We start from the raw sequence: 26668 nt of genomic DNA, 5'->3' as shown, positions 1-26668 counted from the left end.
TATTGTGAAAAATGTCTATTCTACCTAAAGCATCTACATATTTAATGCAATTCCTATCAAAATCCCATCTTTTTTTTTCCAAAGAAATAGAACAAATAATTCTAAAATTTATATGGAACCAGAAAAGACCTCGAATAGCCAAAGTAATATTGAAAAAGAAAGCCAAAGTTGATGGCATTATAATTCCGGACTTCAAGCTCTATTACAAAGCTGTCATCATCAAGACAGTATGGTACTGTCACAAAAACAGACACATAGATCAATGGAACAGAATAGAGAGCCCAGAAATAGACCCTCAACTCTATGGTCAACTAATCTTTGACAAAGCAGGAAAGAATGCTTAGGAGGGAATCTTGTCCCTGATGTAAAAAGACACGTTCAAAATACTGTGGTTGCTTGAACAAGTCCACCTGTAAGCATGATGGTGGAAGCCATGATCCAGTTCTCTGAAAACAGCTCACAGAAATGCAAGACAAAAAGAGAGTTAAAACCAACAATTCTTAATCTGACCCTTGAATCTCTGGAGAGGCAAAAGTCTTGCTCTGAGAGCTCCTCCGAGTCCACTCAGACCCTTTCCTATTTACCTTCAGATATTTGCAGATCTTGCCAAAAAAAAATAAAAAATTCAAATATTGAAAGCCAGTTGTTCTGCATTTGAGAAGAGGAAGAAAAAAATTAAATAGCAATTACCCTAGACTTCTGATAATAGACAAATACCTCTCCAAATGCCTAGGAGAAAATTCACTTTCTTTCTCTGTCCCTTCCAAATGTAAATCTTGCCTTGTCTTTAAAATGTAAGCGCCCCAGGAGACAACTAAAACAAAGCCCAAGACCTCTTGAGACCGAAGGGGGAAGGGAACTTTTTAAAATACAAACTGCTATAGATAGTCCCTTGCCCAAACACTGGCCCGCAGCCCCTCATAAGGTCACCTGTCAAGGTCAAATACAAATCTTAAATGTCTTCTCTAGAAGCATTAGTAAAAAGCTTTAGCCATTTGAGCAGGTAACCTTAACTTGTTCTGTCTGAGAAATACAATTTGAATTCAACTGTTATTTAGAAATTAGTGACTTTTATTTTACTAATATTTCATATTAGTAAATATTATGTTATTCATGGCTACAATTTTCAAAATAAGGCTAGCAGTTCTCTGTGTCTGTCTCTAGGTTTATGTATGTCTGTGTACGTCCATGAACAGCGAGATGGTATTTTCCTCTACCCCCAGAGGGTATTGTCAGAATTAATATGTAAAAGAGCTCTATTTAATTGGCTTAAAAATAAGGTCTTATGAATTAAGAGTTACAAAAACTCAGAAATATAGACACTAACACACATGTTCTTCAAGTTCATGGGATCTGGGATCATCTAACTAAAAAACTAGCTTATGTTTGTTGGTTTAATTAAAATATACATGTCTTCAGAGTTATCAAAAAGAGTTATCAGCATTAAATCAAATGCAGACAGATCACGATTATTCCACCTGTGTTTACCAGTCAAATACCCACTCATGGTATCTCTTAGAAAATTTGTCAGCCAGGAAAAGAACTTGGAATCATGGCTGGGTGTTTCATGAAATGTGCATTCAGGGTCTAAACGTAATTTGTTGTGTGCAAATAATTCAGATAGATAGATGACAGATAGATAGATAGGATAGGATAAAAGTTTATAGATGAACTTTTCAGCAATAATTATGTTTCCCAAGTCTTTTAGATAACTTGAACCTTAGAGTTTTACTGAGATAAGTTAAATGATAAATATCTAGGTCATTAACATTAATAGTTAATAAATATCTAGGTCATTAACATTAATTTACTGGGCATAGGTTTATCTACCTTTGGCCTTCTGTTACATAGAAACTAAAGGTATTTGGGTCTGTTAGTAATCATGAGCAAATGTCTGTATTGAAAGGTTTTTCTAAGAAAGAGCACGTGTTCCTAAAAATTATGAAATTATGAAAAGTATTTATAAATTTGCCAACCTAAAGAATGCTGATATAACAGTTCACAAATGCTTACTTCTTAGTTTTTACTAGACATTAAGGTCTCGAAGTGCTAAAGAATTTTTTTTTTTAAGATTTATCTACTTGAGAAAAAGCAGGGATGGGGCAGAGAGAGGGAAAGTGAGAATCTCAAGCAGACTCCATGCTGAGCCTGGAGCCCCGTGAGGCGCTCGATCACACAACATCATGATCACGACCGGAGCTGAGACCAAGAGTCCAATGTGGAGGCCGAGAAAAATTAAGGCCATCCCACCTCAGGTTTAGCCTTAGCATAAGTATAGCCGTCTTGCTTCGGCAGCCATCTCAGACCCCTGTGCCCAAGGGCTGAGCTTTCCCCTACTTTACTTTAGTTCTAAGAACCCCCATCCTGGTTTAGTAACAGGAACCCATAAATACCCCTGCCTTGACTAAGCTCAGGGTCCAAGTCCCTACTCTGCTGTGTCAGGTATACTTGGGTCCAAGCTTAAGCTTGTTAAATAAACCCTCGTGTGATTGCATCGGTGCTGGCTCCTTGGTGGCCCCTCAGATGCGAAAACTCGGGTACAACATCCAACATTTGAGCGACTGAGCTACCCGGCACCAGAAAGTTTAAAGAATTCTAATTCACACGTGTAGTTAAAACTGTTAGAGATAATAAGAAAAGCAACTCTGTGTGCAAAGCAAGTGGGATGTGCTTTTGGGGACAGAAAGGTCTGAGGTACAGAGATGCATTGTGTGTAAAGGGAGGAAAAAAAGGTAAATTTGTCCTGAAGTAAAATTGGTTATTTCAGAATGAGAAGGGAAATAATAGAGGACACACTAACAGTATATTTGGAGAGAGAGAGAGAGAGAGAATTTTACCTCATGGAGTCAAGCTGACTAAAAATTGCTTAAAGTGTTTTTAAAATAAATATGAGTATGGGCAGGTTGTTTATGTAATGTTGTTTTATCTACTAGAAGGAAGAAGTGCTTTTGGACTACTGGTCTGTGCTTGAAAAGATGTGATAAAAGGGTTTTTTGTTTTTTGTTTTTTGTTTTTACCTTTTAAAGTCATCAACCTAGAAAACAAATATTTAGTTTTACTTTTTTTTTTTACCTTTTAAGTCATCTACCTAGAAAACAAATATTTAGTTTTACTAAAATCATAACCTGTGTTTCATCTTGTCCTTATCAGTATTTGATGACTCAACAGAGTCTTATCATTAAGAGCTGAGTTTTGCTTAACACTGTGTAACCTTCTGTATTTGCCTTTAAGATAGTCTCTTTGGTTAAAAAGATAATTAAATATCATTTCATAATTATCTGTGATTCTATTCAATCAAGTGTCCAAATCTTTTGATATATTTTTTTAACCTTTTGATATTTTAACAAACTTCCCCAAATCAAATTCTAAGTAAAGTTTTTTGACCTGGAAGTAATTTCCAGAAAGTCCCTGAAACATCTCAAAAGATTTGTTCTCTCTTTTTATAAAAGAAGAGACATTAAAATGATTTAGGCTTATTTGATGTTCAATTACATGGGAAGCTTGGTCACATAAGTGATACACAACCTTCTTAGTTTATATTTGCGTGGATATACATTATTAACATAAGTCGTTCCAGAATTTATATCACATTTCTGAAATCCTAATATATTCCGGTACCATGTTATCTGTCATAATTCCAGTTATTATCTCAAAAATGTTGTGTGTCGCTGAAACCATCAATAATGAATTTTCAACAGATCTTTATCCATGGTCATTTTTTAAGTCTTTTTATCATTTATAGAAGTTATTGTTTTATTCTGAAGTTTTTGCAAAAGTCATCTTCAGAGAAATTCATGAAAAGCACAGTCACAAGAATGGGTTTCTGCTGACTCTCAGATCACACCACTGAAGTGGGTCAGAATTCGCAGAGCTCTAACAGAGAGACCAAGGGCTTGGCACAACTTCTAACAAAGAAATCAAGATCCACTGGAATTCATGACATGGGACTAAATGAGCGGATAAGTAGGACCATAATCTCTACGATTTTAAACTTCAGAACATTGTTGGTTCTTTTATGTTTGTTTTTCCAGATTTGAGAAAACCTTTCTCTCTTAAACTCTCAACAATTTGCCAACATATACCTATGTGAATAAAGACGAAACATTTTTTTTTTTCTCCCTGTTTCTTCCCTCAAGAAGGGGAAAGTCCCTCACTAAGAGACTACGCTCTTAGTGCGTAGTCTTGTTTCATGGCAGCATACTTATTTCTGTGAGGTCCAGGAGAATCGCTGTCCTGGGGGCAGGACACCGTTGGAAGCGTTGGTCGTCTAACCAGGTCTCGACTAGAAGGTCATGCTCGATCACCTGCTAGCATCAGCTATGACCAGACAGCTTTAAGGAACTAAGGTCGACTCTACGAAATCAACAAAACCCCTTAAGAAACAGTCTGGTTACCTTGCTAAGCAGGTTCCCAGCAACTTTACCAGGTACATAAAGAGGGTCACCTATCGGCAAACTCAGGACCAGGAGAAGAGAGACATTGCCCCCATGGACAGGTAATACACAAGCTGAGCACCACTGAGGCGAAATTCTTAGTAATGCAGAAAGACCCTCTGAAAGGGCCAAGCCCTGTCTGAGGGCATTCGAGTACTCAGCCAGGATCTACGGGCATCAGACCTGCTGTGTGTCCCCAGCGTGGAACCAGCCCATGGCACGGCACCGTGAGTGCTCATGAGAAAGCTGCCAAGAAATTTCTCCCTGTGTTAAAAACATCTTCTGATAATTAAAGCGACATGGGGACGGGGGGATTGGATTGTAAATTTTGACAATACCGTGTCTCGGAGGTGATAACTCCTCAAGGTCATAGGAGCCCAAGGTTGCAGCTGCTGGAGCGAGGCCCGTGGCCGTGAGCCTTCCCCCAGCTCCCCTCCGCATCCCGGGAGCGCCACTGTCCACGGAGGCACGCTGGTGCCCAGGTTTCCAGTGCTCTGCCCCTAATCATGTATGGGTCTAATTATCCCACAAGCCCTGCTATTTTTAGTGCACAATTATGCAGAACATGAAGATTTTCAGGAATGCGTATATCACATCATTGTGGGGGGGGGAATGCCCGTTATTTCAAAAAGGATGGATCTTAAAGCAACATTGAATTAAAAAGGTAAGATATAAAAGCTATTGTAAATGTTTTCTCTTACTTGGTTTTTAAAATTCAAAACAATAGGATATAATGTACACCAGTAGCTTTATATATATTGTGTCTATAAGGTATTTTTAATGAATAATTCATCCTAAAATCCCACAACTCCAGTCTCACGAGGAGAGAAACCTCAGACATATTTAAATCGAGGGCCTTTTCACAGAACCCCTGACGGGGCTTCCTCCAGCCTGCCAAGGTCAGGAGACGCCAGGAAAGGCGGAGAAACTGTCACAGACCAGAGGAGGCCAAGGAGACGGGATGGTGAGCGGGATACGGTCTCCTGGACCGAATCCTTGAACAGAAAGAGCACATCAGTGGAAAAACCAGACAAATCTCAATGAAGACTCGAGTCCAGTTACGAGCAATAAATATGTCAACGTCGGTTTTTTAGTTTGACAAATGCAGCTCGGTAAAGCAAAATGTTCGGATGAGGGGCAGTTGGATGAAGGGCTTATACGAACTCTGTATTATTTTTGTAGCTTCTCTATAAATCCAAAATTATTGCCAAGTAAAAGTTTATTTTTAATTCATTACAAAATATGTAAGAAAGATACAATATAACTTCCTTGCTATGCTTATATCTGAGACAGAAGACAAAACTGTCTTTCAATGATTTGAGCTGTTTTGTTTTGTTTTTAAATCTGATGCAGCTTTCCATCCTTGGTGGGATCGTTTCTCAAAACAAAAAATAATTTTAAAAGAAAGGAATATTTTAAAGTTACAAGTAACCATTAGAAGAGTACAAGAGAGAAAATGTAAGTGTTGGGGTATACGGGAGCCAAGAAAATTTATTGCTCTCCTTTCCATCGGAGTTCTGAGCCAAGGGAGAGAAATTGGGAAGTCAGACAGAGGTCAAAACATTGACTTTAAGACCACAGGGCTGGGCTGGTGAAGAGGGCTTCCTCCCCACCCCCACATATAGACAGCTTCACTCACCACTGCAGGTGGTACTGGAGAAGACAGATTTCCCCTCTTGGGTGCACAGTACCCATTGTCAAAGTCACCACAAAGCCAAGAGCAGACCCAGACACATGCTATCTGCAGGCAGATCCCCAAAGACACACACCCACCCACACACAAAGCAGGGGACAGAAAGGGCCAGCCATCCACATGCTCAGTTCCCCATCCCAACGTCATCAGTGAATAAGTCATTCCTTCCAGATGGGTGACAGAGGACTCTGTAGGAGAGCCAGTTTCATGGAACAAAAAATCCCAATTCATAGTGTTTGCTGGTTTCCAGGCCATAAACAGTCCCACTAGGGATGACCTCAAACTACCAGCGTGCTATCTGGAAGAGAGCGGAGCTGCAGAGCCTGTCGCAACCAGCTGCAGAACACAGCTCCTTCTCCCCTGAAGGAAACTGGGTGGAAGGGAAGGGAGACCAGGAAGGTTTCTCTGATGCTGCTTCCATCGTATGAGGAATGGGAAGCAAATATTTCTTCCCCAAATACCTCTATTTTTTGTTCTTCTCATCCAGTGGGCTCCACCAGTACACCTGTGACCAACCAGGGAGGTGGCTGTCCCACGTTCTTTAAACGTTCTCCTATAACAGCCGGTAGTCAACGTCGATTTTGCTCAAGAAACTGAAATGGGTCCAAACAAGAGATTAATTAAATTAACTATAAGGCCATGTTACAACCAAGCCTTAAATTATCACCCTATTCTTCCCAATCCAAATGATTTCTAGTCATATTGTCCAAGTACAGCTCCATCAAAAGTTTTGCAATTAAACTAAATAACAATATTAAGGTATTTCAGTAATAAATGTCAACAGCGTATAGATGCACCAATCAAAATTTTAAAATCTCTTCATTATTAAATTTCCAGGGAGAGGTTAAAGTCTAAAAATTAAATTCCCTTGAAACTAAAGTCCAAATTAATTAAAGTCCGAAGTCAAATGGTCTCACCCACATGAGTAAAAGATCCACAGGAATCCCCGCCCCCTCTAATTTCTAACTATGCTGGTACCAGTCTGTCAGGCTGCATAGCCTCCGTGTAGTCACATTCCTGTCTGCAGCCTGGGCTACTTCCAGGACAAGAGTGTGGCTCTTACAAGGCCTGCAACGTTGGAAAAGCCCTTCCTTTAAAGAGTTCAAAGGGTTGAATGGGACACAGAGATTAACACAGCATGGGGTCCCCCTATATAATGTAAAATAACAAGCTAAAACCACAGCTACTAAATCAGATACCCCTGGCAATAATAATAATAATAATAATAATTTTCCCCAAACCCAGGACTCAGTGTTTCCAAAGACAATAGGAGAAATTCCTTAATGTCTGAGAGAAAGAGGATGAAGAAGAACATCTTGGTTTGGGTTTCACAAGATGCCGGTGAGTTAATGTCCATTGTCCCGAGTCTCTAAGCTAGAAACTCATTGAGGAGGCTCTCCTGAAAGGCTAACCCTGAAATCCAGGGATTTGCCCCATCTGGGATAGAAACCCTACTCTGTACACTCTGAGAGCTGGACGGAGGCCATTGCTTAAACCATTTGGTAAACAACAATATTGGCAGAGCGTGTCACCAGTCTCATTTGATGTGTCTCACTTCTCCTTTCTGTGTAATCAAACACTTTTGACTCCTACCCATTCTTTGAGCCTTTCAGTTTTGACATCCCATTTCTGACACCTGCTGTGGGATCTCATCGAGTGACACATTCTAGACAGGAACCTCTCCTCATAAAGAATTGTTCAGGCGGGAACAATTGGGGAAGGTCCCTCCCAGGTGCTCACAACTATGTCAACTTTATCATCACCCCAAGCAGATTTCTGAACTGAAGCGGTTGTTGATGCTTCTGAAGCTTGGCCCATGGGGCCAAACAACCCTCCTGAAGAAATCCCTTGGCCAGCTGTTGAATGCTTCAGGCCATCCCTGAGCTGTGCTCTTTCTGCCATGGCATTTTCTGATGTAACGAGCAAAGCCAGAGCCAACTTTGGAAGGATGACTCAAGTCAAGTAAAAAAATAAAATAAAATAAACCAGTAAAATATACTTGCTCTTCAAATGTAGCTTCAAGACAACTTAGCAACACCACCATTGGTCTTCAGTACATTCTGTCCAATGACAGCACTTGCTTCTACAACATGAACCAAGTCAGGCGTGATGGAGAAGTGCGGGACAATCGGGGGAACCCAGATGTGTCACTGTTCCTCTCAGTCAGCTGCTACTTCTACCATCAAGGAATGGCAGCTACCACAGAGGACACCACTGTGGAAAACAGCCACGGGGGAACCCAGAGTCCCATGTTCCTCCTTGAAGCCCATCTAGCTCTGTCCTAGAAAGACCATCTTGTTGCAGTTGCCTCTGTCTCTGTTACGCAGCTTTACTGATACATCCCTCCATCAGGTGAGACTTACCTGTTTTTTTTTTTTTTCTTAAGGTGAAGTCAAGACCCAAAGGTTTCCCAGGAGAGGGAACACAGAGGTTTCCCGACAGCGGAGCACGGGTCACATGCTGGGCATTCATGTTAATGCGGGGTTGGGTCAAGAGTGCAGATCCAAAGTCAAGGGCGATGGGGCAGGACAAGGGAATGGACGTGACTTGCCCTCTGCTGCTGCACTGCTCCCTTGCTAGGGTTCTGGAAACAACCTGAGCAGAGCACGGTTGCTTCTGGGCCAACACACTGCAGCCTCCAAGCAGGACGGACATTAGAGACCCCCAGCCCCAGCACTTCACAGATGTCAGGTGACCGGACCAAGACTGCACAGCCTGGCAGGACTGCCTGATCCAGTGCCCTAGCCCCTTATGCTGTCCTCCTGGGAGGACCCGCAGAGTGCAGGACTCTGGCCACCTTCCAGGCCAGGAGCCCAGAACAGTGATGGCCCAGGTCAGCTGGAGAACACTCGCTAACAGGCAGCAGGCCAGAAGGTACCCTCGCCCGGCAGCCATCTTGCCCAGGGCTGACCCGAGGACCCCCCGCAGGACTCTGGATGCAGCCTGCTCTGCCCTCTTCTTCAAAGACCCTCTTAGTCTCTCGGCTTCTCACTCAGCGGGCTGCGGAGTCTGGGTCCCCTGAGTTCCACTCTGGCTGTTTGCCCTTCCCCCTCCGAGAAAATTCAGACTTCATCTGAGGTTACTGTTTTTGTTTGCTGCAATAAACATTAACGGAACAGACAGCGGAAATACAAATCACTGCCACAGGAAGTGCGTGAACCCCAATAAAGCACAGTAGAAAAAGTGGTCCGGGTTCTCCGGAGACTTTCTTGGCAGACGCCATTCTGTGCAGCTTTATAATTTTGCCCTGTCCTCTCTGGTAGGGCCACTCCATCATCTCCGGCTTCCGGACTCAGTGTCTCACCTCCACTCACAGGGACAGGACTACATGGCTGTGGGCCGGGTACCTCCGTTTCCAGGAGATTTATAAATCAGTGTGAAACATCACACACACACACACACACACACACACACACACACACACACGTGTGCACAGTGTTAGGTCTGTTTCCAAGGACACAAGAGCAGGCCGACTCTGTCGGTAATTTCCATGGAAGGCAGCAAGTTCTGTAAACTTGTGTGGTTCACTCAGGACCCACATCGCCACATCCCAGCTACCCTTCCTCATCTATCATACCTGGAAAGCAAAAGGGTACGTTGCCCAGATCTTCTGCCGTCGAGTTTCCACGTGCGACAGAAATTTAGCCAACCAGTAACTCTCACCCAAGACTGTTGGGTGCACAAAGCCCTTGCAAGGGAACCTATCGGCAGAGCCGCCACTTCTGTGGGAGTCGGTCCTGGAGCTGAGCCCCCTGAGCACATCTGTTCTCAAAGTGGGTCCTGGGCTGTCTTCTCCTACCTCCCTTTTCATCAAAACAAATGAGGAGCACCTGCCACTCAGCTTCCAGACTGAGGAGCTTTGGAACTATCTCCCTTCTCTTTTCCTCCAACGTACGGAGTTCACTCCTGATGCCTAATGAAGTTAATGGGACGGCTTCTGATACTAACACAGGATTCTGACTTACCGGCCTCCCAAAGCCAGACCCCACTTTGTGCCCTCACACATTTGTGGAAGAAATATCACACCTTTTATGATAATGTTTCATAAAATTTTCATCTCATGACACATTGGATTATTACAAACTAAGCAATGAGAAAAGAGCACAGTGGACATGTTATCTGATTTTTATCATTTATTGTAAAAATTAATAAGCACCTTCGAGCGACATCACTTTAATCTGGACTTTACTGATTATAGTAATCCATATCACAAGATTCCATAACTTATTTCTTAGTGGTTTTTATAATAACCTTTGGAAATACAAACCTAAGTAGTAAGATGTATTATTTGAAAATTAATCATTCATAAACAAAACTTACATTGTTATCGGCATATATAAAATTAAAATTTAGTTGTATATTAGTTATGATGAAAAAAATCTTGTGATATAAATTTTCCAATATCTACATAATATCATTTTTTAAATGCTGGTAAAATTTCACCTTTTGATATAAAAAAATTTTTTTAGGATGTTGTGAAAAATTGAATTGTAACCCCCCCCCCAAGAAAAGATACACAATGAAGTCTGAACTCCCAGTATCTCCAACTGGGAACTTATCTGGAAATAGGGTTGTTGCAGGTGTTACTAGTTATGTTAAGATGAGGTCATCCTGGGGGCACCTGGGTGGCTCAGTGGGTTAAAGCCTCTGCCTTCGGCTCAGGTCCTGATCCCAGGATCCTTGTGTGGAGCCCCATATCGGGCTCTCTGCTCAGTAGGGAGCTGCTTCTCTCTCTCTCTCTCTGTCTGCCTACCTCTCTGCCTACTTGTAATCTCTGTCCGTCAAATAAATAAATAAAATATTTAAAAAAAAAAAAAAAAAGATGAGATCATCCTGAAGCAGGGTCTGGGGGGCCAGTGTCCTTATAAGAAGATGGTCGTGTTGGGGTGCCTGGGTGGCTCAGTGGGTTAAAGCCTCTGCCTTCGGCTCAGGTCATGATCTCAGGATCCTGGGATCGAGCCCCACATTGGGCTCTCTGCTCAGTGGGGAGCCTGCTTCCCCCTCTCTCTCTGCCTGCCTCTCTGCCTGTTTGTGATACCTCTCTCTGTCAAATAAATAAAATCTTTAAAAAAAAAAAAAAGAAGAAGCAGAAGAAGAAGAAGAAGAAGAAGAAGATGGTCGTGTGGAGGCAGAGACACCTTGACGACGCCTTGTGACAGCAACAGCAGAGAGTGGGTCAACTCAGCTGGAGGGTAAGGACCACCGAAGAGGCCCAGCAAACCACCGGAGACCGGGGGGGACACGGAAGGCTTCCCCTGGAATTCCCAGGGCCCCGGCCCGGCTGCCACCTCGATCTCAGACTTCCAGCTCCAGAACAGGGTACGTCCATTTCTGTGGTTCCGGCCACCCAGCTCCTGGTGCCCTGTGACAGCAGCCCTAGGAAATGGATACAGAAGTATGTCACACATGTTTGATTTCACGTTTGAGTTGCACTTTCTAGTAAAAGAAGTCAGTGTTTTATATCGTGTAAATTTGTTTGCTGTTTAAATTTGCCAGGCTGTGGCAAAGAGTCCTCCGTAGGCATCAGAATCTTGAAGAAAGCAGACATGAGGACTCCCTTAGACGCAGACAAGCAACAGTTTGGGGGTTTTTATGGGAGACTCAAGCTCTAATACAAATATAATGGAAGTTTTTCAACAAGGACTACCAAAGCAGAATTGAAAGCAAAACACCAACGCTTACACGTAATGAATCTCACCTATAACATGTTTTTCCCAGAACAACAAGTCTGCTTGGTGATCCTCATCGTAAAACAGTGCCAAACAACAGAACGAAAACTTCTAATGCGATGTACAGTCATTTATTTCTAGAACATTCAGACTGTAAAATTAAATGAATTAATTCTTTGTGAGGAAAGCTATTGGTAAAATTGTCAGTAAGCTTCCCATTCTTTATACGCACACACACTCCTCGTTCTAGGTGTGGATTAAAGCAAACGGTTCTTACAGAGCCGTGGAGACCAGGAGGTCTACCCGAAGGCCTTCGATCTCACTGACCACTACCTGGGGACCGAGGATGAGGACAGCAGCCTTGACCAGCAACCCCCCCACCCCCATCCCAGATTGACCTTAGCCGGCATCAGGACAACTCCCAGCGGTGTGAGGCGCGTGTGGAAGGTTTCCAGCTTTGAATCGATGCTGTGCCTTCACCTGTCTGCGTCACACCTGTCTAGTCGTCCCGCGGAGTCCACAGTCCTCCTGGAACTCACTCCTCAAACGCTTTATGTAATCCTGTTTGTGCTTATTTGCTTGTGTTGTGCGCCCGCTCTCTGACACACACCTGGCTCTGGGTGGCAGAATAACCCTCTCATTAAAAAAAAAAAAAAAAAAAAAAAACAGGGGTGCCTGGGTGGCTCAGTCGGTGGAGCAACTGTCTTCGGCTCAGGTCCCGAGCCCTGGGTCCCAGGATCAAGTCCCGCTCAGGCTCCCTGCTCAGCCGGGTATCTGCATCTCCCTTTCCTTCTGCCTCTCCCGCCCCAACTCGTGTTCTCACTCTCTCTCAATAAATAAATAAATAAGCTTAAAAAAATAAAAACCTAACCAGAATAGCCCACTCTCTTATGGAAAATCTTGGGCTTTGGAGATCTGCCCTTCTGAGTCATGGAAATAGACACATAGTAATGCGGTTCCCTTTCTTTGTGGGGGGGAAAGGGGCTCCTCATTCCCTTTAAAGGGGGAGGAAAGGCTAGTTTGAAAACATGAGACTAAACCTTGACCTTGAGTTTCACACGAGGCCTTGCGGCGAGGGGGGTGTTGAGACTGTGCGTGCGCCTCGCCGTACTTCTGTGAGTCCTTGCACAGGGAGCCCCTGGATTGCCTGGTGGCTTCTCCAGCCGGATTTGCCTTAATCCTTCCTGAGACCCGACGGTTCTCTTCCTTCTGTGGGTGCAGTGATACTAACCATAGTAACGTGAAACCGTCCACTCCTTCGCGGCCAGCCTTCCGGGAGTGCGCTTTCTCCTGGTCAGGAAGCCGGGAGGACCAACACTTGGGCTCTCAAACGTGACGCTGGTTTGAAGGTTCCCTTAGAGCAAGAGGGGCACGTGTTAATTTCTGCGGCGACGGCTTCTCTCTGGTCTTCGATGTCCTGGGATCTGGAAGTGGGTCGGTTCTAATGCTGGCGTGAAGGTTTAGAATCCTTAGTGATCGAAACATTATCCTTCTGGCTCATGGAACCGTGATTGCAGATAGAAGCTCCAGTACCATCTTCAGTGACCCACGGTGGCGTCTGGGCCGCTCGCCGGAGAAGACAGCTCCTCCTTCCTGTGTGGTGGCTGGGGGGCGGAGAGGACCCAGGAAGCTCACATTTAAATCAGTTTATCAGGGCTGGTTTGCGTGAGCTTGCTCACTAGTGTCACTATTTTTCCAGTGAAAAGTAGAAAATCTTGCATTAATATGGAAGAGAGTTATGCTGCTGGTATGCTGTCAGTGGGGGAAAGATTTTATACGCCGACTCGGTCACCGCCATTAAATCGAGTCCCTGTTCTGCTGCAACTGTAGTCTGTATTTTGAATGAAATTATCGAATAATTAGAGTGACAATAATGATAGTAACACCAAGAAGCCTTACAGACACCACTCTGAGCACATCGCCATATTAACCCAGTCAGTCCTTACAATTCAGGGTACGTGCATTACCCCCACTTTGCAGAGGAGGACCTCTGAGGCACTAAGAAAATTGTACACCAGAGTATGGAAAAGCTTTTGGTAGATTAATGTCCCATGCCTTACAGATGGGAAAACCCACAGATACTTCCAGTCAGGACCTTGTGTCCACATTCACAGAGAACAGGGTGCAGGCGAAGAGGGTCCTGGCGATGTTCCTGTTGTCATTTGGAAACTCTTGACCACGTGGATTTGGCCTACACCAGGAAGGGGACTAGGGTCTCCTCAGACTGAGCTCCTGTCCAGACCCTGCTCTTGGAGGGCCTCCGCCTAGAAGAGTCCACACCAGCCTTAAGGCTTCATCGTTGCCCTCTCGAAATACTTAATTTTGGAACAGGAGGCCCCAGATTTGCATTTGGCACCCGGCCCTGCAAATGACGAGACCCGTCCCGACCGTCACGACGACGCAGAAATTCCGTTTCCTTCTGTTCATCTACGCTGTCCACCTTGCTTCCGCCTGGGAGCAGGCTCTGGTTGATAAACAAGCTTTGGTTGCCAAAAAAAGGAAAAAAAGCGACGTTCTGACTGAGAGGGAGTAATGGATGTTGCCACTTAACTTGTAAATATTGTAAAATCAAGGGAGTTCGACGTGCTGCCTTTTTAAACTGAGTGAGAGGACAGGGGACCCTCTCCTCCCACCGGCCAGTCGCCGCGCTCAGAAGTGAGCCGGTTGTCATGGAAACTCATAATAGCACGTTTATTTGGGTTAAATATGAAGTCAGACTTTTTCTGACAGAAGATAAAGTTGATTTGGCTGATTTGTTTGACAATGAAGAGTGGTTTTACTCCTTAGAAAAGTACACATGGGCCTCAGTGTGCCCAGAGGGTAGTTATGGAGGCCTGTTGGCCCAGCCTGGCAACGGGCGGCCCTTCGTTAGGTTATAGGGCGGAAAGCTTTCACACACCGATGGAGTTAAATCTCCAGAGCTAAGATTGTTTTTACTGCCCTCCCTAGAAACTACATGATAAATGTGTATGTGTGTTAAAATTAATATTCAAAATTTTCAAATCTTTTTTAAAAAGGTGGAGGGGGGCACCTGGGTGGCTTAGTCGTCAAGCTTCTGCCTTAGACTCAGGTCATAATCCCAGGGTCCTGGGATTGAGCCCCACGTCGGGCTCCCTGCTCAGCAGGAAGACTGCCTCTCCCTCTCCCACTCCCCCTGCTTGTGTTCTCTCTCTCACTGTGTCTCTCTCTGTCCAATAAATAAATAAATCTTTAAAACAACCACCACAACAAAAATTTCTAGACCTTTCTATGTATGTCAGGTTAAACAGAGATTTCTAAAGGGCAACGGGTAAAACTAAGGGTCACTCGCTGAGTCTTGATGAAGTCTTTTCAGTATAAATCAGAGAAATTGAAATTAGGGAAATAAATCCGTATGCAAGGCAGGTGGTTTTTTAAAATTTCTTGTTTTCGACAAAGTTCAGGAAAATCGAGCGAGTGGATGGAGCATCAGACGTAACTTTCGTGATGGAGAATTTGTGATTGGAGCCTGGCAACTGCGGAGGCCCTCAAAGAATCAAGCATGGGTGGGGGATGGGGATGCGGCACGGGCTGTTGGCCCAAGGGGCTCAGCAAGCCGATGCACAGTAGCCGCCACACTCCCTGAGACAAGGAGAGGGATCTTCGCGTACTTCCTGCTCTAAAATGTCAACCCCTCCCTCAAGACTTGAGGCAAATGGAGTTTCTCTTCCTTAAAACCAGTGGAGCCAGGAAACTAAGGGAGTGCTCAAAATGATAAATAATAACCCACAAGGGGAAGGTGTCAGAGCGACCCGAAGCCCCATGAAAGAGCTAGAACAGTGCGAGCAACAGAAGAAAGCAGCACTGGAGCATAGCCCGAGAGGTAGAATAAGGATCTCTGGGTTCCTGCCTGTGTAAATCGAGGCTTCAGCAAATAAATCCGCGGGAGAAGAGACAGACACCTCACCCAGAGGAATTCCGAGTACCTCCATGCACACTCCACCCTCGGGGGGAGGCAGTTCGTGGGGGGGGTCCTACCCCCCCAGAGGTGTGGGCCTTGCCCTCTGACCCCCTTCCAATAAGCAGGGAGGTGGGGAGGTGGGCAGGGAGGCAAAGGCTTGGGGAGACACCCCACCAGCACCACCTCTGCCCAGGGGCTACGTCAACACCAACATTACAAATCAGGTCACAGTGTAGTACTGCAGGCTCAGTGTGATGAAAGCGGCACGTTGCCTCCTCGATCTCCCCCCAAAACTGAGAACCACAGTCTAATCACGAGAGAAACGACCCAGGGGCGCCTGTCGAGGCGCATACTACGATATCCTGAGCAGCGAGACCATCAGAAACCAGGGAAGTCTGAGAAACTGTTACCCCCAGGGGAGCCTGAGGAGATCCGACAAGAAATGTCATGTCACCTTGGATGCAATCTTCCAATGGAAAAAGGACATTCGGGAAGAACTAAGAAAATCCGAATAAACCCGAAGTGTTAGGTAATAATCATGCATCCGTGTTGGTTCATTAACTGTAACAAATGTACCATATTAAAGTACGACGTTCGCAATGGGGGAAATTGTCGGGGGCAGGGTAGTGTATCAGGAGCCCTTCGTACTGTCTTCTCAATTTTCCTGTAAATCTCTAACTGTTCTAAAATATAAAGTCTAGTATAAAAAACCGTGATAATAAAAATGAATGGAACTTAACAATCAGAATATTGATCATTGTTTTATCATCACCACTAAAGTGGGACAAATTTCTACCTTTACCTCCAACAATAATATACACGAAATACAGCATATGGGGGAACCTATCAAATTACGGGGATCTAATCAGTTAAATGACCCAGTTTCCTTCTTCTTAAAAAAGATTTACTTATTTATTTGAAGGGGAGGGGTAAAGAATCTCAAGCAGACTCCCCGCTGAGCATGAAGCCAAGGGAGGGGGGGTCTCCATCCCAGACCCTGAGAACGTGACCTGAGCCGAAACCGAGAGTCCGACGCTCAACCGACCGAGCCACCCGGGTGTCTGGACCCAGTTTTTTCTATTAACAAATTACAAGGGGAAAAGCTGACAAACAGGGAGCCTATAAAGAGGTTTAGGAGAAATACAAGCCCATGAAATGTGGGGACCATATTTGAGTCCTGATTTAAACAATCGAACTCTCCTGCCCCACCTCGCTCCCTGCGTCACTCGGGCATTCTCATTCCCCTGCCGGACAGACCGTCTGCACCCAAGCCCCTGTCTCAGAGTCTACCTTTGAAGAATAAATTTAAAACAAATTTTATTTTAAAATAGAAGAAGAAAACGAACGGCTCCTTTGCCAGTGCTTGATTACACATTGCCTTGGAATTCAGCCCAGGTCCCCCTTCCCCAGCCTCAAAGGACGTCACTCAGTGGGGATCCAGATGAAGGAAACGGGCCCTTCCTACTCTCTTCCTTTGGGGACTTTCAGAAGAACCAGTGTTTGTGGACAAGAAGGAGGAGGAGGGCGGGGGGAGGAGGAGGGGGAGGAGGAGGAGGAGGAGGCAGACATGTTCCTTGGGCTCCTGTGGGCACTTTCTTAGTTTGTGGAGACGGAGGCCGCTGGAAGTGGATCCACGAACAGAAAGAGAAACAGAGCCCTGGGGAATGTGAATGGGACATTACAGTATATTTGTGCATTTTTGTGACCGGGTTGTTTCTACAACTAAGTCAGAGCCATTGCTCTTCGAGAGGCTGCCACCGCCAGGTAATAAATCAGGAAATTCTTGTGTCCGCCCTAACCGTCCTGTAGCCATTCATCAAAACGCTGTCTTCTCCTTGATTACTGAAGGATTCAGTAGAAAAGATCATTTAATTAGAAATCGAGGAAGCTGCCCTCTCACCCTAGCAGACGGCGGACCCCAGAACGAATCCCCGACGCTCTCGGGACCTCCGTGTCCTCATCTATAAAACAGGAACTTGGCCCTGTAAGGTTTCGGAGACCCTCTTCAGTTTTAAAAAATCCTACGATGCTATTTTGGGTGAGCAAACACTCTTAAAGAAGCTCATTCCTCTCAGGAACGTATCTGCACCACCTCGCCCACCCCAGGTTCCATGGTGGGTTGGAGAGGCTGGACCACCCCCGCCCACACTGCAGAGCCTGAGGTCCCCCAGGAGGAGGAGCCAGCGCCCCCCAGGTGGCAGCAGGGTTGGGGACCGCCACTCCGGCCCCAGTGCCCCCCAGGCCAGGCGAAGGGACCTCAGGCAGCCCACGTTCAGCGGTTTAGCTGCTCCTGGAACCGACTGCCCCAAAGCCCTCATCCCCATCACCTCCCTCCAAAGACCGGCCCTTGACGAGGTCCCCGTGGAAGGCAGCGTGCTCGGGCTTTGGGACCCTTCACAAGGTCCTGTCTTTAGGGTACCCCCTCTGAGGGTTCTCCCTCAGACAGAGTTCACCAGCATCAGGGCGCCGCTGTGCACCGCAGGCAGAGAACCCCAGAACATGGGATCCTCATGATTCTCGGGAGCGCCACACACACGCACACACACGCCTACCCACGCAGACATGCAAGTGCACACCATACACATACACGTGGGTGTACGAACACACACCAGCACTCACACTTGCACGTGCGCGCACACACACACACACACACAACACACACGGTGCACCTAAAGGGGTGATACTTCCGTGCTGCCTGGCGTTGGGGAACAGCTAGCTCTGGCTCACAGGGGGATCAGAGAAGGCTCACACGCTGGAGAAGACCAACACAAGTCTCCTTAACTGGCGGTGAAGCCTGGGAAGTATTGGTTGACTCTTCCAAGAGCCCACAACCCGTTCCCCTGCCGCTTGTGGGAGAAACAACGCAGCAGAGGGAAGTGATTTTCTCCCGGAGCAAAGGCCTCAGTGCGCCGCTCAGGCTGTTGAGGACCGTAAATCCCCGCCAGTAATCACACGGTCTCCACGGTCTCCACGCTCTTCTCAGAGCCTAAAACGCCTTTCAGCTCCTCGCCTCGTCTGACTTTCACAACAAGCTGTGAGTGACTGGGGTCACGAGGAAAGAAGCGAGGGCCCCAGGAGAGCCGCGTCTCTGCCACCGGCTCGCGGCCGGCTCCAGGAGTGGCTTGTCCTCAGGGCCAGTGTCGCCTTCATTCTTTGAAGGAGGAAGCTGAGGCCCAGGAAGGACAAGTGACTTGTCTCTACCAACTGGCAATACGGGGGGGACAGACTGGAAAGAGTGAACACTTGAAGCAACGGCTTCCTTAGCACAGGGTCTGTCGTCCACGTAGAAACGGTACCGGGAGCCCCTGGCGGGGTCAGTCGGTGAAGCCTCTGCCTTCGGCTCAGGTCACGACCCCAGGGTCCCGGGATCGAGCCCAGAGTGGGGGTCCCTGCTCAGGGGGGATCCTGCTTCTCCCTCAGCCTCTGCAACTCCCTGTGCTCGTGCTGTGTGTGTGGGTGTGTGTGTGCGCGTGTGTCAAATAAATAAATAAAATCTTTAAAAAAAAAAAAAAAAAAGGAAAAGAAAGAATATCCAAAGGCTGAGGTGGGCAGGACGTAGGACTCCTGAGGTACAGAAGACAGGAAATCCATCCTGAAAAACCATTTTTATTGTTTTCTCCGTGTTATTTTTTCAGAGAAATGACTCTGTGAATGCCAGCGCCCGAGGGATCAGTAAAGAGCAGAACCAGGAGGCGCGCACGACGCCCCCATGTGACCCCCGGACCCCAGGTCTGACCCGCAACCTGCGGCCCCCAGAGCATCGCCTCCCCTGCCGGTCCCAGCGGGCCCTGCGGGGTCTCGAGGACACACCCTCACCCCTTCGAGGCACTTCGGCGGGGAGGGAAGGGCAGACGCCTAGAAGCGGGGAGTCCAGACGCCCGAGAGCCCCCAGTTAAACTCACCTCTGGTCGTTATCGCAAACCCCCGGCTCGCAGATCTGAAGCCCGTGCCCCCCCACCACGCCCCTCCCCACTCTGATGGAGCAGGACCCACGGGCTCGCACCCACGTGACCCTTCCTTCCTAAAGATGCCATCGCAGCCTTTTCCACCTGGCGCCTCACAGCTTGAAGGGTCCTTGGTGGAGGGATCATTCACCCCAACCCTTGTCTTCTCAGAGGACCCCCCCAACCACGCTGTCACCTGGGTGCGGGCTTTGCCCAGAGAACCAGGAGGAACTGGAACTAGAGCAGGAGTCGCAGGGCAGACGTGGCCCAAGGGCTCTGCCCGCAGGAGGGACGAGGCAGCCCCTGCTTTCCCCACCCCTGGGGACCGGTCCCCTCTTGGCCCCATTGTCGGGCAGCCCATCTGCCCCTTGCCCGCCTCCCAGCTGTAATCTCCGTATCTTCAGTTTTATTTCTCCTGGATTTTTAGGCAGAAAGCTTGAGGACAAGGTAAAGAAATTAATGTGTATTTTTTTTTTTCCAAATCTAGCCCTTTGGGAAGTGTCGCGGGTGTGACTCAGCTTTACACTAGGAGATCTTAAAGTTCGCAGCTGCTAACCCACGCCGCCCTCCGTGAGGCAGAGGTACCCACACAACGTGACTGGGTCATGGATCCCACGTCTCACTGTGCCGCCTAACAGCCGGTCTCTGTGTCCACGGCGTCGTGCTGGTTTCGCTCGCTCCAGTAACATTTGTAGAATGTGACTATGAACCTCAGAGAGTCTGATCCATTCCGCTTTATACATCGGGATAAGCCGCAAGGGAAGTGCACAGCTCATCCTGGCATTAAAAACAGAGGGCAGCTGTTCCCTTAGGCAACATCATGGTCTGACGATCCCGTGCAGTGGACGCACACTGGCCGAGGGGCTGGGGAGCAGGTGCGCAGGCAGGTGGGCTCGGTGAGGGCTGTGTCCAGAGAAGTTGCCTTCAGCTGTAGCAACGGAGACCGAGATACAACAGCCTAAGGAACACGAAGGTTCCTTTTGTCACAGAAAAAAAATCAAAAGATAAGAGGCACAGAGGGTGGTGGTGTAGTTCCACAAGGCTACCAAGAACCCAAGCTCCCCCGAATTTAGGAACCAACCACCTTATTCGGTGACTTTGGTTCTCAGAGTCACAGGAGGACTGATGAGATCTAAGCCATCCTATCTGTGTTCAAAACGAGCAGAAAACGTAAAAAGAGTAAGGGCAAAACACCCCGGCATTCTGTCCCCTTTCAAGGAACCTTCCCAGAAGTCCCAACTGACGAATTTTGTTTATTTTTTTTAAGATTCTTATTTATTTATTTGAAACAGAGAGAGAGAGAGAGAAAGAGCATGCTCAAGAAGGGGGAGCAGCAGGCAAAGAGAGAGGAGAAGCAGGCTCCTCACTGAGCAGGAGTCTGATGCAGGACTCGATCCCAGGACCCTGGAATCGTGACCTGAGCTGAAGGCAGATGCTCAACTGACTGAGCCACCCAGGCGTCCCCTGACTTTGGTTTAAACACCGTTGGCCAGACTTGGCTTGTGACCACACGTAAGGGCAAGGGAGGCTGGGAGATGAGCCAGGGTTTACTTCGAGGCAGAATGGGAAAACAGATATTGAGGGGAGAAAAAGCTAGTGCTTTCGGAGCAATCCACAATCGGTATGCAGTCAGTGAGCTGGGTTAGAGATCTCAGCTGAGCCCAGCACACAGCGGGCATGGAATCATGGAGATGGCGAGGGGTGTGTGCTGTAGGCTGAGCGTAGGACAGTGGGAAGCAGATGGCGGCAGGTTGTAGAGTAGCCAAGTGAGGAGGGGTACGTAGTCGGAGCGGGCTCAGTGAGACAGTGAGGGGTATGCAAAGTCAGTGTGCGTACAGAGAGGTACTTAGCCTCCCTTTGGCCAGTGTGGATGAAGTTTCCCAAAAGCATTTCAACCCATTTTGCAGCTTTTGAGAGCATCAGTCCTTAAGAACCACTTGCAGGATTAAGGAGAGCTGGGAAACGCTGTCCTCGATGGAGGCCATGACTTCCCCCGCCACGGGCTGTCGACCCACTTGGTCGTGAGGGTCTGCCTTCATCAGCACAGATGTCACACCGACAGGAACGGGTGGTCCCTCTTGTGAGTCCCAAGCAGCGTCCACTTTGCTGTCGTCCTTCCGTGGCCCGGCTTCCTCGGGTTAGCAGGCTCCATACATCACGGCCGGCAGGTTTATACACCTCGACCCAAAGTCAGACTGCTGGCAAATTACCTTGACGTGTTGATGGCTTGCCTGATCTCACCCCCGAGGCCTCCCGAGGCCTCCTTCCCACCCTCGGAAACACTTCCAATGACTGCACTGGTTTATCAGCGACTCCTTCCTTGGCGTTCCCATCCTGCTCTCTACAGCCTCAGTCGTCTGAGCGATAGGATGTCTGAGTTGTTGTTGGACACCTCTTCGATTTGCTCCTGCTTATCTCTCCTCTGTCCCTCGAGGACGGGTTATCGCCATGAAGACTCGGCCTGCACACGGCGTTGTATCATTAGCACGGATGGTCACTCGAGCCGCTCTCGGACCCCTGTGGGTGGCCCCTGTAAGAGAGATTTCCAGCAGCAGAATGCCGAACACAATACTTGGTCAGACTTCTTGACTTACACAATGGGAGGAAATCTTTACTTGGGATTTGAAAAGACAACAGAGAATTTCAACATAAACCAGGAAGAGCGTTCTGTTTTGATCCAACCAATGCCGCGTTGATGACGGGAAGGAACACTGGTGTGTCACATAATTGCAAAGCACCCTCCCGAATCCCGCCCAAGGCCAGCATTCCCAGCCCCACCAGACCCTACAGCTCAAAACACTGCTACACATTTAGTCAAGTAGGACATTGTAGAGATCAACAGCTTTGAGATTTGGGCAGGACTGTGGTTGATGACGTCCCCTTAAAACCATCATGAACTCCAAGAGTTGACACTGACCCATTGACTTATCTGCCGTAACTCATATGTTTAGAGATAAGCTCAGTGTGAGGTCTTAAGAACACTGGTCTGCAAGAATCAGTATTTGAGGATTCGCCTTATCTAGGTTTTTGAGATTTTATTGATTTATTTGAGAGAGGGAACAGGCTGGGAGAGGGGTGGAGTGAGAGGGCAGAGGGCTGAGGGGCAGAGAGAACAACCTCCTTACAAGGCAGGGAGCCCGATGATACCAGGACTTTGAGATCGTGACCCGAACCAAAGGCAGACGCTTAACCGCGTGAGCCACCCCAGCGCCCCAAGGACCCAGCCTATCCTACAGCGTGTATGCCTCAATGTATTCCTGGAAAATAGTAAGAAATCAACCCAGTCACTGTTGCCCAAGAAACTACATGCCCATGGTTACACATTCTCAAAAAACCTGTGAGACCAAGTGCCAGAGCTTTCCTGGGAATTGAGTTCTGTTTTGATTTGGGTTAGTTATCTCAGATGGGAAATTCCCCTTCCTGTGTTGATATGCTATTGAGATAAACTGGGATTTCATGCAGGTAAAGTTAGGTCAAAAATCTAGGCTCTGTGGTGAAACTGACTTTGGTTCACTTTTAGAAGGAGGGAGAAACAATCAAAATTATCATTCACGAGCCCTCACCACAGGAACATGTCTGGTCTTCTTTGGAGAAGTGCGCTGACCCCAATTTCAGGACACCACAGGAACTCGATATACATTTCGAACACTACGTTATAATTTATAGAAGCATAGCTAACACAACAACTGGCAAGAATAACAATTATTGCCCCTTGATAACAAAATATTTCTTTTGTTCAAGCATTCCTTGAACTCCTATTATATGTAAAACAGCTCCGTCATCAAAAAGGCCATGAGAATTGTGCCAGTTGCTAGATGGTAACATGAGGTTGTTGACCCTTCCACGGTCCTCCTGTTTGCTTGACTGTTCAATGAAATGGACTCTCCCTATTGGGTCAGGACTGCTAACCCAATGAGGAGTCCTGAGCCAGGGTGGGAAGTCAAGGCAGAAAAGTAGAACAGATCTGGGAATTACAGGTTGGGGCTGGGAATGGTGAAAGCCAACAGGGCTCAGAAGCCAAATAAATAGTCAGGAATCGGGTGCCTCCCAAGAGGTTAAAGACCAAGCCAGCAGTTAGGAACCAGGAAACCCCCAAGCACCAGAGCCAGTCAACCTCGGGTTCAGAGTCCTCACCACGATGGATTTGACACGGAGGCACCTGCTCTCAGGGGGAAAGGCTCTAACTCCAGTTCTGTGGGAGCGATCTAGGATGTGACCCTTCTGGCTGGTGCCGGTAGGAGCAGAGAGTCCGTGTGAGGAAGGATGGAGTCGAATGACAGAGGCACGTGTGTGGAATCACGCTGAAAGACACATCACGACATTTCAGTGCCGTGCTTGGCGACGGTCAGAGCTGACAGCCAGTACTTAGCACCTACGTCGTGTCAAGACCGTGGGGCACACTGGCCCGGAATAGCCATGAGGGGTCGGGGGTGGGGTGGATGGAAATCGAGAAATTTTGCTTTGACGCTTTCCCAGCTCCCTCTCTGTCAGTTCCATATCCCCACCTTTTGGTATCCTTCTCTGAGTTCTCCGGTGCCAAGCAGTCCCAGGCCGCCCATCTGTGGTCCACATTCTTCCTCGGAGGCATGGCACTCACATCTCTCCATTCCTTAAAGTCGTCCAAGTTTAAAAAAAAAAGGGGGGGGGGACAGGGGGCTGTGTGTGTTTTTGTTTTTTTTAAATTTGGAAGGCATGTCACAGATGTTAAGAGGAAAGCAGGTGCACCAGAGAAAGCCTAACAGAGGTATAAATGATGAAATGCTTTGTGCTCCTGAAGATATTAGTACTTGGAGGGAAGAGCTAATTAACACAAAAGAGCCTCTAGAGGTTTGCCCCCAACACTTTAAATGAATAGGGTTTAAAAAAAAAAAAAAGAAGAAGTCTATCTTCTGAAAAAATTACTTAAGCATATGACTTGAATTCCAGCTTTTTAAAAAGTTGGTTTTCCTTCACAATAAAAAAAAAATCAAGCCTTCTAAGGATGCTGTCTGAAAGGGATAACTGGTCCGTCTCCCTTATCTCCCTTTTAATCAAATATAGTTCTAGGAATAAACACAGACAACTTGGATTTTAATGGTTTCCCAAAAATGATACTTGGCCATATTAATTTTTAAAAAGCAGACATTCCTGTTTTCTAGGACAAGAGATAAATTATTACAGGGGTCTCACGGTGCAGCAGAGAGAGCATGGAAGGCCCTGTTTTCCCTCCAAACCCCTCCTCGTCCCTGGCCTCATCGCCTCACAGAGACAACGACACACACTTGCAGAGCCCCTGTGACGGTGACAGACCAGGTGCGGGATGTGTCTGGCACAGACCCGGCACACCGGTGAACCCGGCCCTTCTGGAGTGGGCTCGCTTACCGAGGGGATGCCCAACCGCCTCTCACTGCAGACGCGTCTCTACCTCATCCAAGGAGAGCGTGTGGCAGGGAGCGTATTCAGGGGAAGCAGGAGAAATTTCTGCATAAGATCCAGAAACCTGGGGAACAGTCTCCACTTCTCACCATTTGGCTGTGTGAGTCTCTGCATGACCTCGTGTCCCCAGGGCCTCGACTTGCCCATCTGAAAAATGAAGGACTTGAACTCCTAGATGACTTCGGTCACTTCCAGATCTGGCGATCTCTGACACCGACTCGTGACCTTCCCAGGCAGAGGGAAGGCTGGTGAGAGGCTGCCCTGTTTGAGGACAGCCTATCCTAGATGACCAGATGTTGGCCCGGGTACCTCTGCGGTCACCCTTCCACCTGTGGTTCCCAGCCCTGCCTCACCGCTCCCAACCCTGCTCAGGAGCCCAAATGGACTTTGACCCCAAGACCAGGTGGAAACCCTTCCACCGATACTGCCCTGAGACAGGATAATGTGCTTAAATTATCCAGTCGGTGTTCCCATCTGCAAGAGTCAAAGAATCATCTTCACCTCTTGGAGCTGTGATTGGGATTCGATGAGACACCAAACTGGGAAATGACTTATCGGCTGATGGCGCTGGGCAAGGTAAATAGAGCAGCTGTGATTATGGGTGGTTTCATACCGCTGGAAGCCATCTACGGAAAGCACCCCAAGAGGCTGGATTCCGAGTCCGGACACTGGTGGGGCTCCTGCCTTTCAGGGGTTTTGTGTGCCCAGAAGAATCCGGCAGGATGGCGTTGAACTTTGCTGTAATCAGACATTGTTTTTTTTGTCTTCCAACCAAGGAAGGTTTGTTAAACTTTCACTTGTAGGCAAGGGGAAGGATCTTGTTTTAATGGCCCGGAAAAGTTTTCACACCATTAGTAATATCCTATCCATCTGACCGGGGGTTTTCCTATTTCAAGAGGCAATTGTGGACTTTCAGGAAAAGCACCTATTACTAGTTGTGACCAATCAAGCAAGCACAGGAAAGAACTGCAGGGCTGTCCCCATGAAGCCCCACTGTCCAGCTCTGCGGGGCGTCCTGTTCACGGAATGCCCCACTCCCGTGGTCACAAGGAGGCCACGAGAAATGAAAGGCACTCAGAATCAGCTGAGCTCGTGGGAGCTCCTCGGACGTGTCCTGAGATGTCCTCGTTCTCGGGGCTGCTCAAGCTTGTGGGATCTCTTCCAGCAGCCTCTCCGCATGGAAGCCGGAGTGCTCCTTGTTGATAAAGGGTTCTAAGCAATTCCCCCAGAACACAGCCCCACGTGTTGGGTTTTCTAGACAGTCAGCTCTGGGGAAGCCATAATTAGCATCTGTCTCTCTCTCGGAGTCTGTCCTGTCCACATGCACAGGTCACCTGCCCTTGGACGGAGCTGGTTTCATAAACAGAAGAGTAAGCAAGTACTCGCATAGGATAATTTGAGATGTGTCACAATCTCTGCTGCCCAAAATATCTTCCCGGCCAAATGCCACAGTGTCTAGAATTCCCAGCATGAAACCCATGGCCGCTAGTCCTGCCTGCCTTTCACCTCATCCCCTCCCCCGGTGTCCACACGTCTGAATCACAGCCCCACACCCAGGCCTGGCTTGGTAGCACTCTTTCGGGAACCTCCCACAA

The 26668-nt window shown here is 47.4% G+C and overlaps 1 long non-coding RNA gene across 1 annotated transcript; it reads right to left on the bottom strand.

Annotated features, from left to right (window-relative positions):
- Nucleotides 1-21780: 21780 nt before the first annotated feature.
- LOC309850442 lies at nucleotides 21781-26044 on the bottom strand. The gene is made up of 3 exons (XR_014304238.1): nucleotides 25020-26044; nucleotides 24164-24267; nucleotides 21781-22188 (listed from the first exon to the last, which is right to left on the bottom strand). It is a non-coding gene; the product is annotated as an uncharacterized lncRNA (long non-coding RNA).
- Between the last annotated feature and the right edge of the window lie 624 nt (nucleotides 26045-26668).

The sequence above is a fragment of the Mustela nivalis genome (assembly GCF_964662115.1).
Source record: "Mustela nivalis genome assembly, chromosome: 16".
NCBI lineage: Eukaryota > Metazoa > Chordata > Mammalia > Carnivora > Mustelidae > Mustela > Mustela nivalis.
This window is presented reverse-complemented; position numbering and strand designations above follow the sequence as displayed.